This window comes from Melozone crissalis, unplaced genomic scaffold (genome assembly GCF_028551555.1).
Source record: "Melozone crissalis strain CALT ecotype California unplaced genomic scaffold, PUWL_Pcris_2 ptg000042l_1, whole genome shotgun sequence".
Taxonomy (NCBI): domain Eukaryota; kingdom Metazoa; phylum Chordata; class Aves; order Passeriformes; family Passerellidae; genus Melozone; species Melozone crissalis.
In genome coordinates this window covers 7356650-7375236 of record NW_026535820.1, presented here as the reverse complement: position 1 = coordinate 7375236, position 18587 = coordinate 7356650, and the positions used below count along the sequence as shown (strand labels likewise).

At 48.4% G+C, this 18587-nt stretch overlaps 1 protein-coding gene across 1 annotated transcript in view; it reads left to right on the top strand.

Annotated features, from left to right (window-relative positions):
• The first annotated feature begins 13939 nt into the window (after window positions 1-13939).
• Window positions 13940-18587, top strand: part of CHD7 (chromodomain helicase DNA binding protein 7) — a 128789-nt gene continuing 124141 nt past the window's right edge. Inside the window, exon 1 of the mRNA XM_054284955.1 lies at window positions 13940-14020. The gene's annotated coding sequence lies outside the window, so the exon portion shown is untranslated. The remainder of the gene's footprint in view (window positions 14021-18587) is intronic.

Here is an 18587-nt window from a genome sequence, read left to right as displayed (position 1 = left end):
CCGGCCGGGGCTTCCCTCCGGGATGCGCTTGCCCGCTCGACCTCCGCCCTTGCAGGCGGCCGCGTCCTCCCCTCGCCGGCCGCGTGTGGAGCCGCACCATTGTGCGGCTGCACGGAAGCGTGGGAGGGGTGGCTGCAGGAGGAAAATCATTCCCTGCGACCAGGCAATGGGTTTCTGTGTCACGCCAAGGGCAGCCCGGCCTGCCGCGCCTCCCTGACCCGGCAGGATCTGCCTGGAGCCCGGCCCCGGGCGCCTCCTCTGACCCAGCTCCAGCCGCAGCGGCGATGAGCCGCGTGGGGTGGTACCGAGCCGGCTCCGAGCCCCGTTAATAACTGTAAGCACAGCGCAAAACTGTTCTGCTCGGAAAAATAATAGGAAAACTGATGGGTTTGGCTTCTTTCACTGCATATTATTATTTATAGTGCTATCCAAAATAATTCCAACTTTTACGTTTAGAAGTTACTGGAGTGAAGGAAGAACAAATTCTTTCACTTTATTTTCGTATTTAGCAAAATGAAGGTGAGAAAAGAAGCAGTGAAAGTAAATATTTTGATCTTTAAGTGGTTTGACAATAGAATTTTTATGTCTGTGAATTTTTTTCACAACATGAGCAACAAATCAATATTTTTCCTGTCACCTGTTTTACTTGCAAATGCAGCACAAATCTCTCTGGATTGTGTGCCCCTGTGCATTCCTTCTGTACAGGCACTGGCTTTCATTTTAGTATAAGTTAGACTGGCTTCATGTAGGGAAAATGGAAATTCCTTACAAAGTCAACTTTTCCTTAATTGAAGTCTCCTGTGGATGATTCAGTACTGAATGTGATGATTAGATAGCAAATTTTATTGTGCAAAGGCAAAACAATTTGGGTTTTTTCCTCTAAATCATACAACTCAACAAAAGGCTTAAAAGTTGACGGTGGACATAGCTGCTATTCACTGGATTGAATGCTTCAGTTTTAATTTGTTTTTTGGACAGGTAAGAGTACGCCACAGACACGCCTGGACATTTGGCCCTTCTGAGCATTTTCTCATTGGGGAGGCAGATAACTAAACTGTAAATGCCAAAAGAACAATTTCAAGAGATGAACACCTCTTCCTTTTTGACATCCCTAGTTTAGGTGGGTTTACCTAAATGGAGAAACATATTTTATGCAATGCATGTTTTTATGTACATACTAATAGAAAGTATATATTGAAATACTATTTAATAGAGAGACAAGCAGCATCTGAAAAGCACATAAGCCTAATTGATTCCAGACACAACTGGCCTGGATTTTGTTTCCTCTTATTCCAACTTTCTGACCTTGTAAAAATTATCTTGATTGTGTTATACTAAAACAAGGCCATGATCTTGCAAAAACTCCCATGTGTGCTGGAGCAGAGGTGCCCAGCACAACGCCGTGTACGGAACGAATGCTGACAGCGTCAGGCCCCAGCGCTGCCTGGTTTGTTTCCCCTTGCTTATATCTAATCATGGTGAAGCAATAGTCTCACTTCTGCTGAAAGCTGGATCTGGGTTTTCATTTTTAAAGGGGGTGAAAAATGCGTAATGAAACTTATGATTTGTGGTGAGTGATAGATATAAAATTCTCAGAGCAGGTTAAGCTACTGGGATTTTATGGCATTTAGGCCAGGGGAAAGAGCAGGGAGGGTTTAAAAACATGCATTGCCTATAATTTTTTTCAGTTGTGTGTGTGCATGTGTGGTGGTATCTCTGTTTTTCAGAAGATTGTTTCTAGGGATTGGTAGGAGGGTTGAAGGACTTACTGGCTTTGATGATAACCCTTCCAATACCGTTGTGCTTTTGTATAAACATGCACAGAAGACCCAAGACAGCAGAGTGTTCAATGTGCTGCTGTCTTTGGTTCTGGAGAACTTCTAATAATATTTTCTGCTTGAAAAAAATCCTAGGCCTGGGTACACTGATCCTTTTATTACAATAACTGCTGTTGCTCCTTCTATTTGGGAATCTGTGTCTTGCTATCCTTAAATCTCTGTGGAGGGTAGTGACAAAGAAAGGTCTTTCCAGCATATTGAACTGATGATCCTTCTCCTTATTTCTCTGAAGGCTCTCCTTTTGGTTTTTTTCTGGATCAAGAATAAACTGTGTATTTGGGCCTTTGCAGCAAGATTCCCATGGGAGAATCATTGTAAGCACTGGGGTTGCCTGTTTAGTAGCAGGGAGGTTTATAAAAAGCAACTCCAGGTGGAAGTGAGCCTTTTCCTGCTCCTCCCTTCATCCTACTGCATTCCCTTTCATCCAAGCCTTGAGAACTGCCTGCCATTCAGACTAAGGTACAAAACTAAGAGAGGTGTACTCCCTTGACTGAGATATTAAGAGTGTCTGCCTTCACTTATGTTGATTTGTTAATGTTCTGGGGGGTTTTGTTGTATACAATGCACTGTGTCAACTTCTGGTGGTTCTACAACAGCAAATACAACTCAAAAAGCTAAGCCTACCTCTGAGGAAAGCAAGCAGCTTTTATGCATCATGAAACTTGGTTTCCAAGAAGTTGGCATCAACATGACTGCCATCACATTTGGGATTTTTTAGCTACCATGTCAACGTTTCTTATTTCCCAACAGATTGCAAGGTGGACATGGTGTGTGGTATGTTACTTATTGAATAAAAAAGCCTGAAAGCATGTGCAGTGTTCTGACTCAAAAGTCATGTTAGTAACCTGCTGCACCAAAGATGAATGTTCGTGCCAGCACTGCATCTGTTATCTTTATCTTTTAGCAACTACTTTGCAGCTTTTCTGTTAAGTTATAGACAAGCTCCAGGTAAAAACCTGCTGCCTTGGAAGCCGTGATACAATCTGTGCGCTCAGTGCGGAATATTCAGCGTGTTCTGACTTGTGTTTTTTAAGAGAGAAAACAATCGGCCCATTGCTGCTGAGCTGTGCTGTTCTGTGCAGCACTGCCAGAGTGGGCAGCCTCTGGAGTGGGACCTGTGGCATCACAGATGTGCCTCAAACCCGCTCCCTTCTCGGCCACCACGGGATGAAGACACAAGATCTTCCTGCCTTAACTGAAACAAGGTTCTGTTCTGTGCATCAGAGTGTACCAGCAAATACAATGATTGTGTAAGTTGCCTGTCATACCCAAAGTATAAACAAACCTGTGCACAGGAGAGGTGAGTTTCTGGCCAGCTTTCAGGGGACTTCCCTCAGTGCTGCAGAGCCAAGGTGCTCCTCTTGAAGGATAAAACTAATTTTAGATATTTATGCAAAACAGAAACAGAAAATATGCAGAATGGTGCTTTAAACACTGACTTGTAGCTCCAGCTTTATTTCTTCAAGTTTGGCACATCAGAGAACACCTCTGCTTTCAAACCATGTCAGCATGAGTGATGAGTATGCAGCACCTTGTGGAATCAGACCTTACAAGTCTCCTATGAAGTGAGGTATTCTTTTACTTGTGAGTTGGTATTGCCAGAGGACCTTTTCTTTAAAGGTTCAATTAATGGTGTAATCTATTAAATACTTCACTGATTAGAAGGTTCTTTTCTACAATGAAGGTGGTAAAGTACTGGCACAGGTTGTGCAGAGGTGATGGATGCCCATCCCTGGAAACATTCAAGGTCAGGTTGGATTGGGCACTGAGCAACCGGATTGAGTTGAAGATGTCCCTGGACACTGCAGGGTGGCTCTTAGAGGTCCCTTCTGACACAAACTATTCTTGGGTTCTGTGATCAAACTCCGTGTAGCCAATCAGTTGTTTCTTTTCTTGCAGTGAAGTGCTCCACAAAGGATACATGTCAGCTTGGACTGGGAGGAACTGTGAAGATCGTACAAGAGAGTTTAAGTCCTTACACTCTTGCTGAATACATCTCACAATTTTTAGATGTCCCTATGCACACAATAATTAATAATAAGTGTGAGTGCGTTCTCCTTTTCCTCCAAATTGTGCTGTTTCCATAACTAAGTATTGATTCATATTTAAATTTTCGTCCCTTAAACTGTTTTGTGTCTGGAAGGAAGACCACAGCTGGCACCTTTGCTACTCTGTAACAGAAAAACATTTCCATAAACTTTATACTTAACTATGTATGAGACTGTTTTATCAGCTTCACCGTGTATGAGACTGATTTCTCAGAGTTGGGTCTGAAATAGCGGAAGGAGCAATTTATTGTACTTTTTTCCCTATATAAACATACAGTGACTTTATTTATGTCCCTGTATCCTTCTGAAACCAAATTTTCCATGCATGCCATTCCAGAGAGAGAAAGGACAAGACAGAGAAGGAAAGAGACAGGAGAGATGTCACAAATTACTCTGCTGCAAGGCACCAGGATAGTCCCATGATAAAGCCAGTGTACAAAAAGTCAAAGAATAAACTGAACTGGTGTAATGCAGAGTATCTTTGTGAAATGTCTCAATTGCACCAAGATAGGAGGACAGTAACCACTGTAGATGATCAGTACAGAAATCAAAATGAACTTCATACAGGAAAAATAAATCATCGATTTAGTGGAGAAGTCAGGGTAGATGCTTTTAGGGAGTTTGTAGAGCATCACTAACAACATTGCAGTGGACAATGCAGTACTCCTGCAAAATGCTCTCTTAGGATTTATCAATAGGTGGCATATGTAAGTCATCAAGAACAATGTAAAGATGACTCCACTGAGTGCCAGTGAGTTCCCAACTGCCACAATGTCCTTGGTTTCATGGTGCTGAAAAATAAAGTACAGAATGGGGAGAGAAAGCAAATAAGAGATTTAGAATACAAAAGGAAGTGGTGAAAGAAGGAAGGATATTTAGCCTTAAAAGTAAATTTTAGAGGGAATCAGATAAATTTTCCAATTTGTAAAAGGTTAGAAGAGGTTTGATCAATTATTTTTGAATGCTGGTCAAATACCAGAACAGGCTACCTAGGAAGTTCGGGTCTCTGCTCTGTGGAGGGTTTCTAAGAACAGGTTAGACAAACATCTGTTGGGGATTGTCTGGGGCTACTTTATCCTATCTGTGTGCAGCCAGGGGGGACCAGATGGCCTCTTCAGATCCCTCTCAGCCCCCTTCCTATAAGTTTACCAAGTGGGGAGGGGAGTGGACCTGAGTTTAATGAGAAAACAATATCATCCTGTTAGCTGATCCTCTTTCAGAATAGAAGAAGAATCAGAAAGAAACCACATTTAACTTAACTATATAATTAAATAGATTTTTAATTGTTGTAGACTTGCAGTTTTATGAAGCATTTAGAAAAACAAACACATAGAAAAAAGTTTTTAAAAAGTTATAAAATTGAATACTTTTAAATGCATCTTTTTCTCAATGAACATAAGCAGGAAAAATAGTTTATAAGCATTTTTCAAGGATGGTTTGTAAATATTTTTCAAGGATATTGGGTGTGTTTGGCCATAGGTTTTATATTGCTTCCCATTTCAAAACAAGCAATGACAACATCCGTAGTTGCATCCGAGGATGTCACACCTAGGTGCTCCTTGCATATGCAAACCCAGGAAATAATGGTGAGAAATCACTCTTGCTCCCCAGTCCACAGAAGGAACAAGTTATTCAGTACCTGCTCTGAAAAATCTGGAAAAGATGAATGGAAATGTGGAAGTCAGTGCCTTGCCTCCTCGGCAGGTGAACTCTGTGACTGCGGCAGCGCTGCCTCCCTCCCTCCCTGCCTCCCTCTCTCCCTGCCTGCGTGCTGGGAAGTTCCAGTGAAATTCTGCTGCTGTGGAAAGTCCTGTTCATAGGAGGAGACGTGACCTCTCAGCGAGTCAGATCCAATTTTACGGGCGGCTCTGAGTCAGGGTGGAGCCCGAGCACTGAACTTTGTCTTTAGGAGGAAGTGATGTTGGTGGCAGCCCGTGTTGCTAAGCAGATGAGTTGCAGTGTTTTTATTTCAGCTGATACTTTTGGCGGGGGTGTGACTTCATTCTTAGATATGATGCCTTCCATTTATTAAGGACAAAGGTCAGGAATTGCCAGTGCTGCGATAGCTGTGGCTCTCCATGTGAGAAGAGGCACATTCTGCTGAGCCGTCAAAGATGGAAATGGGAGCTCTTAACGCTGCTCCTGCACGGTGAGAACAAAACCGACCGTGAAGCTGTCAGCTCATGTCACGGTCCAAGAGCAAACGTCCTCACCAGCAGGGATGATGAGGAGTAGGTCAGTTCTGTGGCTTTGCTCCATTTTTATAAGAACTCACTATTGTTCCTGATTAAAGAGGTGGCCTGGTCTTGTCTCCAGTAGTAGTGGGAACCAGGAGCCTGAGGTGAGCAGGCATGCACTGGTCTGTTAAATCACAATTTAGACAGAAGCAAGATGATCCTGCCTCATATGCCAGCAAACTAAGGGATGAGTCTGTTTGGGAGGGACAGCAAGTTGTTTGTCACCTCTGTGCCGCTGGCACTTGGCTGGGTGCCTCCTTCCAGCCGTCCAGATCATCGTAGGTAAGCAGCAGTAGCCAGGCAGCATTTTGGAGAGGTTGAGTGGGACAGTGCAGACAGGCTGGGGACAGCTGCCCACAGCTGTGTGTGCGCCCACAGCACCCACAGTGACGTGTCACAGTGTGCTGCGTCAGACAGACTTTTCACCTATTCCCCCCTAAAGTCTTTGGTTAGTCCTTAAGTTAGCCTTGAGAGGGCTGTATGTTGTTATGCAAGAGATACTGCTGCATCAAAACACTTCCACAAAAAAGAATAAATGTTGGGAGTATTTCCCTCTTGTTGCTGGATTCCCAAGGATGAGGCATCAGGGAATGCCGGTGCCCCTCAGAGAGCTCTGCCCCTGAGAGGCCTGACAGGTGAGTGGCATGTGGGCAAGAGCTGCTGCAGCTCGCTGCCCCTCTGCTTTTCTGGTTCAGTTGCTCAGTTAAAGAGTTCCCTGCCACAGAAGTGGCTGTTTGGGCCAGCTCCAGCTTTTGTCACTATGCCTGGCTTGAGTTTCAAAAAAAAAAAAACCCGACCAACCCACACAAGTGTCTACCCTGGTTTGCCCTCTGTTCCCTTAGCTTGCTGGTGCCACAGGGTGGCTCCTTGTAGCATTTATATTTCCAGCACTTTTAGCTCTTCAGCTGAAGTCGTTAAAGTTGTTCTTTCTGATACGAGTCTGTTGCTTCCTGGTACTTGCCAAAATCCACGTGCTCTTGGTATTTCAGCATGCTATGAGTTAGTGAACGATTTCTCCTGAAAAAATATTTCTTTTCCTTCACCTTACGGCATATCACAATCACCTGTGCTCTGTTGGCCACTACACACTCTGTCTTGTGTGCTTCCATTGCTCTATTAATTTTCAGAAACTTTGAGTAAAACTTTCACTTGTGAAAAAGAAACCATTTGACTTTTTTCACTTCATTTGACTGAAACAGTGTTCAAAGATTAATAAAACGTGAGTATGTGTCATGGCTGTGTGACTTTGGAGCCACTTCCCAGCAACCACGGGACAAAACATGAGGTCTGAGGCTCTGAAATGGCATCCTGAATGCTGAGCCTGAAGTGCTCAGCTACTCCAAGCACAAGCTTGGGCTCACTCTATGGTTTCACATCTCTCCTTGCATGAATAAAAGTAAAAGCAAGCCTGTGAGAGAAGAAGTTTTTGAGTTTTAGGTACATCTGTACAGAATTTCCTCGGGAGCTGAAACTTCCCTCACCAAAGCAAAAAAGCTTTTTAGAGGAAGCCACCTGGAGGGCATGGCAGCAGCACAAGTACTTTCTGTCGGATCTGATGCATGGCTTGGACCTTCACAGTGCTGAGCAGGTGAGGAACCAGATGTGCTTAACAGAGCTGCTCTCCAGCAGGGTGGGCTGCTCCGAGCTCTCTGCACAGCCCTCAGCAGCTCTCAAACAAGCTCAGTACCTGGACTGGGTTGTCAGGAACAAGGCACAGACTGCTTGGCCCTTGTAGCCTGAAGGCCTCCCTGTGCACAGCCTGTCTGGGGACTCAGGACTTTGTGAGGTGTCATCTGCTACCCGCGGAAGTGACAATGTCTAGATCTTAAGATCACATTTTGCTGTACGTGGCTGTTAAAACAGATGCTGGTTCTTCAAAGTCTACTGAATAAGTAACCTGCCTTTGTATTTTCATGTGATGCTAAATCATTTGCATTTTGTAATTCTGATATTTTAAAACAGGTTTAAATGCCACCCAGCAATCTCAGTGCTGTACTTCTTACGGAGTACATTAACTTATCTCTGCACAGCTATGCCTGTCATACACAGTGGCTTGCTCAGTTGGTACAAACTATCCCCACAAACTTGAGGGTTTACCTGGTTAGGTAAAGTGTAGCAATTCGCTGGGGTTTTGTTGGTACACATACCCTTGCTCTGCAACTGCTGTTGAAATTCTCAACCATTAATGCAAATTCTTTCTAATCTGTGAGCCAAATGGCTGCCTACATTAGATAGATTACTTCTTCCCAACAGCACACAAAGGGTTGGGTGGCTGGCTACAAGTGAATTTTCATCCCTGTCATCTCTTGGGTATTTTAATAAGCTGTTACCAATAAGGTTAATCATGAGGATGCCATGTTGCTGTTTCCTCACTCTCCTGTGAAGCTGCCTTGTTGGTAACCCATGGAGTTACAGCTTTCTCTTTGGGGACTGGCTGAAGCACAAGTTAAGGTTTCAAAAACCTTTCATGTGCAGCAGCTGCACTGTGATGTATTCTGTCCACGTCTGGCACTACCACTGAGTGTGCATGTGTGTGAACTTGTGCCACACCGTGACAGTGTCCCACCCTGGAGCGGTGAAACCACTGCAGCACTTTTCCTTACTCTCTATTTCCTGTTATTGAGGAGTTAGAGAATGGCTGTAATTCTCCCCCTTCTGCGAAAGTGCTATTTGCAGATTCTGTTTCTTCTGATGTTGGAAAGCGTTGGGAGACTCCCTGCACATTTTTATGACCCGAGCAGTAAGCCAGCTGATTCCATAGGCCACGGCCTGAGGATGATTTATGGCACCTGAGGAGCTGGTTCTGTGCTTCTACAAGACACAGTCGAGACTGGGGCATTTTTTTTTTCCAGTGGAACAAACATTTAACCAAGTACCTGTCCATGCCCCCCCCACTGCTTTTGCCATGCTAATATATTTCTTTTTTTAAAGAAGTGCAGCATTTCTTTGGTTGGCTCACCCTGGCACCACGATATGCTTTGAGCACTTTTCATGCTCGGCAGCTTCTCGCTCTGATTTCTGCTCAACAAGAAACTGAAACAAGTTCTAGAGGGAGCACTGAGGCTGCTGGCAGTTGGTCTCAGAATGAGTTTCTCGCGCCCCTAAATCTTGGAGAACTTAAATCTTTGAAAGCAAGGGGAGTTCCAGGCAGGCTAATGCTGCACCAGGGCGCTTGGCTGTCAGAGTAGGGACATGCTTAAATGATGCACGCAGAAAAACAGAGTTGGGGTAAATGTTTCTAGGCTGTTTTCTCTCTGGTCTGTCAACATACTGCAAGAGAAAGCTGAAACTGATTACATTTAGTAACTTGTGAAAATACCTCTGTGTAGGTTTGTTGTTTTGTTGTTTGTTTTCTCAAAGGGTACAGAAATACAAATGAAGTATAACGATGGTAAACTGGGCAAATTTAGTGAAGGTATACTTGGGTCATGTGCTGCTTCAAAGTGTTTTGTTTTTAAATACTATTTCCACTTGCTATTTTTAACTTCACGGAAGACCTTGGCGAAGAACAGGGAGTGTATTCTACTGCACCATCACGTGCTATCAGCTTTTCACTGCATTTTTCAGCTGAAAACCTGGGAGAGCAACACCACCCCAGCTGCTGGCCCCTTTCTGGGTGTCTGCATGGGCCCGGCTGCATGGAAGATGGTGATGCCTCCCAAACTGCTAACCTCCCCTTCTCCCAAAAGGTGCCTTCCCCTAAACCCAAGAGAGACTGAGTAGGCCAGACATGAATGACACAATGTGGAAGAGTGTCATACTTCCTCTGGAGAAGCCTGAAATATTTTTGCAGCTGTAGTGGCTCTCATGGCCGTGGAATCATCATGGACACCTGGACTGAGGGAGCCAATAGCCCGAGAAGCTTTTGACATGCACGTTGCCTGGATCCAGCTCCCAGCCTACTAACTGTGTGTTAAAAGAGCGCAGAGGAAAAGCTGTGCGAGATCCTGTGAGGACAGGACGCCTTCTCTCTTTCCCACGGCAAAGATACGAGGGTGGGTGCAGTGAGCAGCCCCCTAAAAGGAGCGGCAGGAGCTGGAGGGGGAGGGTGTCCCTGCCCAGGAGCACATGACTGTTTTTCCTTCTCCAACCTGCCACTAACAATGATGGTAAAAAGTTATCTCGTCAAATGACTCGCTGAAAATTCCTGTAATGCCGAGTATCTTTGCACTGGGTTTACGCTTTAATCTCTTTATACTTTTAAGACGCTTATTTAGTTTCCAGAGCAGTGCGGGGAGGACCGCTAAGCGCGCTACTGGTAATCACTTTTGGGTGGGATTTGTCTAATTTACTTACGGAATGAGTTTGTTTCGCTTTGTATCACGAATTCGAGCGCACCGCTGACAAACTCGGCAGCAGCAGAGCCGGACCCGGTGCCGGTGCGGTGCCGGGGGAGCGCGGCCCCGCCGAGACGGGGGCGCTGCCGCGGGCGGCGGGCGGGCAGCGCTTAATGGCCGCTTCCCTTTGAAAGCCCGACCCGCTCGGGACAAAGTCCACCCTAAACCGCGGTCTCGGGCGATCCGACCCGCGCCCCGCCCCGCCCCGGTGGCCGGGATGAGGGAGGCGGGCGGGGGTGCGGTGCCCGCCGCCCGTCCGGGGGCAGAGGCCGGGGCCGGGGCCGGGGCCGGGGCGGGCGGCGGGAGCCGGGCAGCCTCCCGGGACGCCTCTCGGTTTCGTTTCGCCGCCGCGGTTGGGAAGTTTGAAGAGCGGCAGTGACACAGTGACACCTCACACACAACACACTCCCCGGGCTTCACCGGGAGTTTCCCGGGACGGGACGCGCCAGGGCGGGCGGGCGGGCGCGGCGCTGCCCCCGAGGTGCGGAGCGGTGCGGAGCGGCCCCCCCCGGTCAGTGCGGCGGGGCGGAGCGGAGCGGAGCGGCGGGCAGCGCACGGAAGACGCCGTGCCCCGCGGCAGCAGCGCACCCTCGGCCGGGCGGCCGGAGCCCGGCGGGGCGCTGGCGGGCCGCGGGCAGGCAGGTTAGTGACCCCCGCCCGGGGCGCGGGGGGGTTTCCTTTTTTTTTTTTCCCCCTCCTCTTTTTTTTTTTTTCCTTTTTCCCCCTTCTCTCCTCGTTGCATAAATTATGCCGGGCGGGGCGGTGACGTCGCGGGGGCGGGGCGCGCGGCGGCGCTCGCCCCCGGGGAGGGGGCGGTGTCGGGGGCGCGCCTTGTGGCGGCGGAGGGAGGGAGGAAGGAGGGGAGGGAGGCGGCGGGGGCGGGCGGGCGCAGGGGGCGGCAGCCGCCTGGCTGGCTGGTGTCGCGCTCGGCTCGGCTCCGGCGGGCGCGCTCGCTCGCTCGGGAACTATCGGATTAAACTTGAATCGAGTGAAATTACACAAAGGAGCGAAGCGGAGCCGGCGGAGACCCCGAAACTACCCGAGACCCGCGCTGACCCTTCCTCTCCCTCCCCTCCCTTCCACCCCTCCTTCGCCTGCCCGCCCCGGTCAGGGATCCCCCTCCTCCCCTCTTAGCCCAGCCCCGGTGCGAGCGAGCAACTCCGTGCGTGTGTGTTGTGTGCGTGTGTGTTGTGTGCGAGACCCGCACCCCGCCTCGCCCCCCCGGCCGACGGCACCAACTCCGGAGCGTGTCCCCTCCTCCTCCCCGGCCCTTCGGCGGAGGGCAGCGAGGGAGCGAGCGGGGGACACCGGTCCCCGACGGCCACGCACCGGCCCGGTGAGTGACCCCGCACCTCACTGGGCGCGGACGGACGGACGGAGGGAGGGAGGGAGGGAGGCGGGCGCCGGCCATGGAGCAGGGCACCCGCGGCAGGTCTCTGTCCCCGGCGGAGCGGAGCGCAGCGGCGCGGGGGTGCTCGCTGCCGGCGGCGGTCCGGGGGGGTGGGGGATGCTGAGCGCTGCCGCGGCTCCGGGCGAGGCGGGGCGGGGGGGGTGTGTGTGTTGAGGGGGGTGTCTCAGCGGGGCACTTCCCCGGGTGTAAATGGCTTTTTGTTGTGCTGCGGCCGGCCGGCCGGCCGCCTGCCTCGCCTCGGGGGAGGGGAGGGCACCGGGGAGCCAGAGCGCCGGCGCCCCTACCCCTTCCCTTCTTCCCCCCCCTGCGCTCCTCTCCGCAAGTTTGGAGGGTGACTAAAAATCCGGGAAAAGTTGAGCGAAACTGCGCGGCGGGGGCGGCGGGGCCCAGCGCCGGCCGGGATGGCCGCGGGAGCGCTTCCCCCGCTGACCACGCTGACGGCTCCCGGCGGCCGCGTCGGCACAACAAGCGCTAACAAAGTGAGGGCGCTTCCCTGCCGCGCACGGCCCGGCCCGGCCCGGCCCGGCACCGCCCCGCTCCGCGCAGGCACATGGGTCGCCGGGGCCGGGGCCCGGGCCGCAGCGGGGGCACCCCCAGCGGAGGCCGGGCGGTGGGTGGCGGCGGGCGGCAGGAAGGCGGGCGGGGAGGGAGGAGAAGGAGGAGGGAGGCGGGAGCACGAGGTGCCGCTCCGGCCGCCGGTGCGCGCGGCGGGGGGATCGTCCTGCCCCGGCGGCACCGGGAGGGGGCAGGGGGCGGCCGGCGCTCCCCGGCGGCCGGAGAAGAAAGGGGAGCGGGGGAAAGAGGGAGGGGACGGGAAGGGAAGGGAGAGCGCTACCCGAGGCGGCCGGAGCGGTGCCGGCGGACGCCGCATAATAGGGGTTTCACCCCGCCGAGTACCTTCGCTCCGCCGGCGCGGAGCCGGGGCGGGCGGGAGGCGCTGCCGCCGCGCACATGGGGTCGGGGCCGGGGCGCTCCCCTCGTCGCGCTTCCCCCCACCCCGTTCCGGGCCATTTTGAGGGTGAGCGGAAAAAGGTGGTTTGAGGCCAAAGCGGTCGGGGCGCGCAGCGAGGGGGGGCCCGGCCGCGCTCGGTGCGCGGGGCGCGGAGCGGAGCGGGGCCGGCGGCGGGCGCTGCGTGCGGGGCGGCGGGGAGCGGGCAGCGCCTGTGCGTGTGCGCGGGTGTGAGAGAGAGAGAGAGAGAGAGAGAGAGAGCGGTGGCGGGGGGAGGGGGGCAGGGTTGTTAGTGAGTCTCAGGGAGAAGGCGCTGCAGGCAATGAGCAGCCATCATTACGTTGCCTTCATTTATCCCGGTAGCGCTACATCAGGGGACGCGCTCCCACGCCGGGGGAGCCCCTCCGGGCGCGCCCCGCGCCGCCGGGCCGGTCTCCGCGGGTGGGTGTCCGGGGGGGCGGGTCGGGGTGCTGCGGAAGGGGTGGCCGTGGGCACGGGCTGGAAATGGAGCCGGTTTCCCCGGCTCCCCCCGACAGCCCGCTCACGCCCGGGTTTAAAGTAGTTGTTTTTTAAACAGACAATGGACAAAAGGAAAGTAGCGATGGATGCCCGGGAGCTCCCTGTCCGCTGCGGGGCCGCGCGGCGCCGCGCAACTCTCCCGCACTTCCCCACTTTCTGCCTTTGTTTTCGTTTGGGAAGGGGCCGAGCGTGCCTCCCCACGACAGAAAAGGGCGATTTTTTTTTCATTTGCGAGAAGCCTCTTGTTTTGTTTTTTTTTTGTTTTTTTTTTTTTTTTTTTAATTTTTTTTTTAAATTTCCCGTGCCACTTGGGCTTCCGCGGATGTTTGGCTTGGGGAATATCAGAATAACCTCGGTGCGATAAGTTTGTTTCTATGTCGATGTTCGTCTCGATTTTTACTCTCATCAAAGCAGATCGCGGGCAGTGTTTATCCTGGAAGATGGCTTTCGGGAGAATGTGTTAGCCCTTTTTTTTTTTTTTCCCTTTTCCTTTTTTTCTTTTCTCGTGTTATACGGGACTAGCGGAGGTACAAACAAGCAAGTTGAACAAAAAATGTTTCTGTTCATTTCCTCACAGATCATCCATTCTAACGACGGCAAAAAAATCTTAATGACTATGACCTTAGCAGCATGGGTAGCTGATTTTTCCCAATTATAAATCCCGTTAGTTTGCGGTAATGTGTGAGTATCAATATATAATTCATATTAAAAAGCATGATCCGTAATTCTTCTTCTTCTTTTTTTGTGTTTTTTTTTTTTTTTTATAAAAGTTGAAATCTATCATTTTCCAATGAGAGTGCTGCATCTGTCGCTTGGAGTGTTTTTGTCTCGCTGTTGCACAACAGAGGCTCTCCAGTCTTTAACCTAAAATGGCAGCTTTAATTTGACTGGGGCCCATTCATTGACAATGATAATAAAAAGGCTGAAAGCTAAATGTAGCTGGATGCTTGGGGCACATATGCAGAACACTTTCCTCTCCATTACTAGGTGCTGCTAAGAGAGGAACTTCCAAGCTCTCTAGTTTCCACCGTAAAAGTTTCCAATACTTTTTTTTCTTATTAACGAAATAAAAATAATAATAAATAACCCACGTTGCTTAGCATAGACCATATTTTAGATGTCCAGGTTGCTTACAAACTTAACAGTGAGGTGACAGTCAAGAGAGAGCTCCCTTGAAGAGGTCTGCTTTTATAGCACCAGCAGAAAAATTGTAGTAATCACTTCTAAAATAAGATGCAGTTTGGGGAAAATTAACCATTTCTTTCTGAGGTTTGTAACAGGTGATCAGAACAATTACATTCTGTAGAAAAATTGTATTTTCCTATCTCCAGCCACCAAAAGTGGGGAGTATGGCTTGTTTCTTCTTGTTGGTGTTGTAAATGTACTCAGGGTTTTGCAGAAATCCTTATGATATTGTACTATTTTCTTCTAGATTAAAACCACAGCTGCTTGGAAAAATTAATTATCTTTGATCTTAGATATAATGTGAAGTTTGAAACAGTTTCACAAAACAAAATTTCCCCTACTGAAGTATTGGTGAATGCCACAGATTCACGCATCTTGTCCTGTCTTTCTGTTAACCTGAACTGCTTATTTTCAGTCTCTTTTGAGCTGTTTTATAAACTTTATAAAGATCATTATTAAAGCCATTGCACAGGCTCTTAGAAGAGTATTAAATGCTTGTGATTGCAAGTGTAACTGAATTACTAATTCACTGATACTAATTGGATAATCATATTTGACCAAATATCTTACTAAATATTTAACAATGTGATGACATTTCTGTTATTGCTTGTAAATCATGGTTAGGTTATTTAAACAGGCGAAAAAGCCTCATATTTGAAACCCAAAATTATTTTATTGCCTCTTCAGTAACGAAGGAAAGTTTCGATCACAGGCAAGGATCACACAGTCCTTTTAGGAAAATAAAAATTTCTAGGAGTTTTGCACTGTAACAATGTCAGTAAAAATGAGGTTTAGTGGAACACTTTCTATTGCAATCAAAACTCTGTGCAGTGATGGGAGATTTCAGTTGCGACCAGTTCCTTTTGGGTTTGGTTAATGCAGAAGCCTGAAGAGTTGTGTCAGAGGAGCACTGTAAAGGTTTCCCTGTCCGTGCAGAGGGGTCAGTTAACCTGAGTGTAGTTTCTTTCCCACGTGAGCTATTTGCTGTTTTGAACTGAAAAGCTTCGATGAATGTTTGCAGTATTTGCCATTAACACTCAAATAACATTAGGACTTTCATAAGACGTAAAATGAGTTGTTGGAGAGTCCAGGTGGGTCAGGCTGATGGCAAAGCTGCAGGCAGGTACTGAAGAAGGAATTGCTGTTCAGTCTGGGCTTGGCATGGGTGGGTCTTGTGCTCAGTGGGCCTGCCCTGCCCTGCCCCAGCACACGGGGAGGCTCCGTGCCAGGTCTGTGCCCCACGGACGGCGGCTCTGCGGGCAGGAGAACCTGCAGTGTGAGGTTACAGCAAAACCTAAACAAAGGCAACCCAGACATGATTTTCTGTCAGGCTGGAAAGGCCTGAGTAATAGAGGCTTCTCAGGTTTTCTCAGAGCTGCTGAAGTGTGGCAGTGAGGCTGCGTTTGGCCATGGGGTTTGGTTTTGTTTGTAGTCTATGGTGTGATAGGTAGAGGTTGCTACGGTGGGAAGGAAGAGGTGGAAGAAAGTAACCAGAAGGAAGGAGGGTGGAAATAAATGCAGGTGTCTCCTTGAATCCTGTGCCTTACCTCCATCCCTTATTTCCCATTCATTTTTACATTAAGTTTCAGATGGAAAGCCTTTAGGATGTGCTGGTCGGTATTTGCTCTTGTGAATCTGACGTAATTCAAACAAAAGTCTGTGGCTACCAACGGTACAGGCAACTGTGAGATGAGTGGTGTGTGTGTCTGAAGGTCTTCCTTCCCTCAGTTCCCTTAAATCCTCACTTCCAAACCCTTATGTATTTGTCTGCTGTGAGCAAATCACTAACTGCTCAGATTTATGAGCTGGTTGACTGATGCCCATAAGTAACATGGGTGATACTTTTATGTTACTTTAATGTTCCCTGTATACAAGAGAAAACTGCAAATTTTAGTAAATAATTAAACTGTCTTTCTGACAAATGACTCTTTTGTGTGTAGGTGAGGCTTTAGCCTTCACTTTTCCAACAGAAAAGTTACTGTATTAATTTAGCTTCACCATTAAGACAGACATTAACTCCGTCATTTCTCATCATTTATATTTCCATGAATAGCTTGTCAGCACAAATACTACTGGATTTTAATGCAAGAAAGTTTTAAATACTGTCTATATTGTAGCAGTGATAAAAAGGCAAAGGGAAGCTCCAACTATGATTTAATTTTTAAAACTCTTCCAGAGGAAGGAGTGAGGTACAATATGCAGAAACATCCCATGTTTTTTTAGGGTTCTGATGAGATACTGAAGCCTGATGGAAGATTTCCTCCTGATTTCTTTCTGCCTGCACAATCTGACTAACTTTCAGTGATTCACATCTTACCCAAGATCAGCAGTCATGGAAATGCCACGTTGTAGTTGTGCACTAAAATCTGTCTTGGAAAATGAGGTTGGAGGGCATGATGCAAAAAATAAAAAGGAGGTTATGACCTAAAGGACACATTCCAAGAGCCCAAATATGACAACAAAGCTCTTAAGGGTGTTCTTAAGTATATAAAAGCTGATTAGGTCTTAGCTTCCAACATTGTGACTTTTCTGAGATGTAAACATGCACCTAGAAGAAGCCAAGCCAAAACCAAGGATCTTTGTGCTGCCACTTGGGTTCTTCTCTGGATGCTGTTCTGTATCTGTTTCTAAGCACTCTGGTTGTTTTGCTGCCTTTGTGCTGAATGCATTCTCTTTAAAAAAAGGAAAAAAAAAGGGAGGGGTACAACTTAATTTAAGCATTTTCTTTTAGAAGTTAAGATTCAATAAAAGAGTGCTCGTTACCATATAAGCTACTCTTTTAGTAGAACATTGTAACGCATGACTTTGAAAGCTTATTGGCGTGTGGGAACTAACCAGAAGCCCTTGCTGGCGTGATGTAGGGCTCCCTTTGCTCTGTAGTGACCTATATAGCTGTTTTGGGTGTGGTTTTGCTTGGCTTTCATGGGAGCTGAGTCCAACCTTCCTCTGACATAGACAATTGCTGTGACGAGAGGGCCTTGAGGGGAATGGTGGGGAATAAATAACTTTGGGAATCAATTGTCTGGAAAAAGTCATTGCAGCCAAAATGTCTGCCCTCTTCCTAATGGTTCTGAGGGGAGAATAAAATTTCATTTATATGGTCCTGATCCTAGAGGTTATTCTGTTCAGGTTTCATTTAAATATGAGCTTGTGTTTGGGGAGAGCAGTGCAGCAGCTTACCTGCCTGGGAGTAGCTGGCATATGGCAAATCCAGTGCTGGATAGTTTTGCAAGCACTTTATTTTAATGTCCTTGAGCCACTTTTTAAGCTGTTCAGTTGAGCTTACTGCTAGAACTTCAACAGGTAGCTGGCTTTAACATTTCTTGGTGATTTTGAAAGAAATTGACCTCCCCACAGTTTATTTTGATCTCTATCTACAAAGCAAGTGTCACTTAAAGCATTTTGTGGAGGTGTACATCAGATGTACAAAGTAGGATTCCTTCTGTGCAACAGAGGCAGTCCTGCTCTGAAAACAAAACTTTCTTTTCTCCTTCCTGCCCTTTCTACTCCCCTCCCCCCAGCTTTCCCATAGATTTTGTTCCTCTTCAAGTTCCTTTCCTGTTGGGTTTTTAATCTTTTTTTCCAATTCATACTGCTTTCTGTTCGCTTAATGGAGTTGTGTTTTCTTGCCAGCCCTAGATAATGAGGATATGTGGCAAAATAAACATGCATTTCAGCTCCTAATAATGCTGCTTTCTACCAAAACCGTGGAGGATGCCTAGGCTGGTGTGGGGAGGGCTGGCTGGCTGCACCAAAGCTTGATGAGGTCTCATGTTAGCCCCTGGATGCTGTCATGGCAAGGGACAGACAGCCAGAGCAGGGGGCTGCTGCAGTGTACTGGCAGCTTCCCAAAGGTTCTTCATGACCCTCTGAAGAGGAAAATGCTCTTGTTTCAAGTTTTGTTTTCACGGAAGTGGCATCCCCCCATCTTTTAATAGCGGATAGATAGAGCTGTAGTATTTCTCTTGCTCTGTGCACTGTGTAGCTGTGAGTGGGGAGGGTCTAGTCCCATGACAGTTTTGAAATGGATGTAGCCATTGTGGGCTATCCTTTGCCAAGCAGA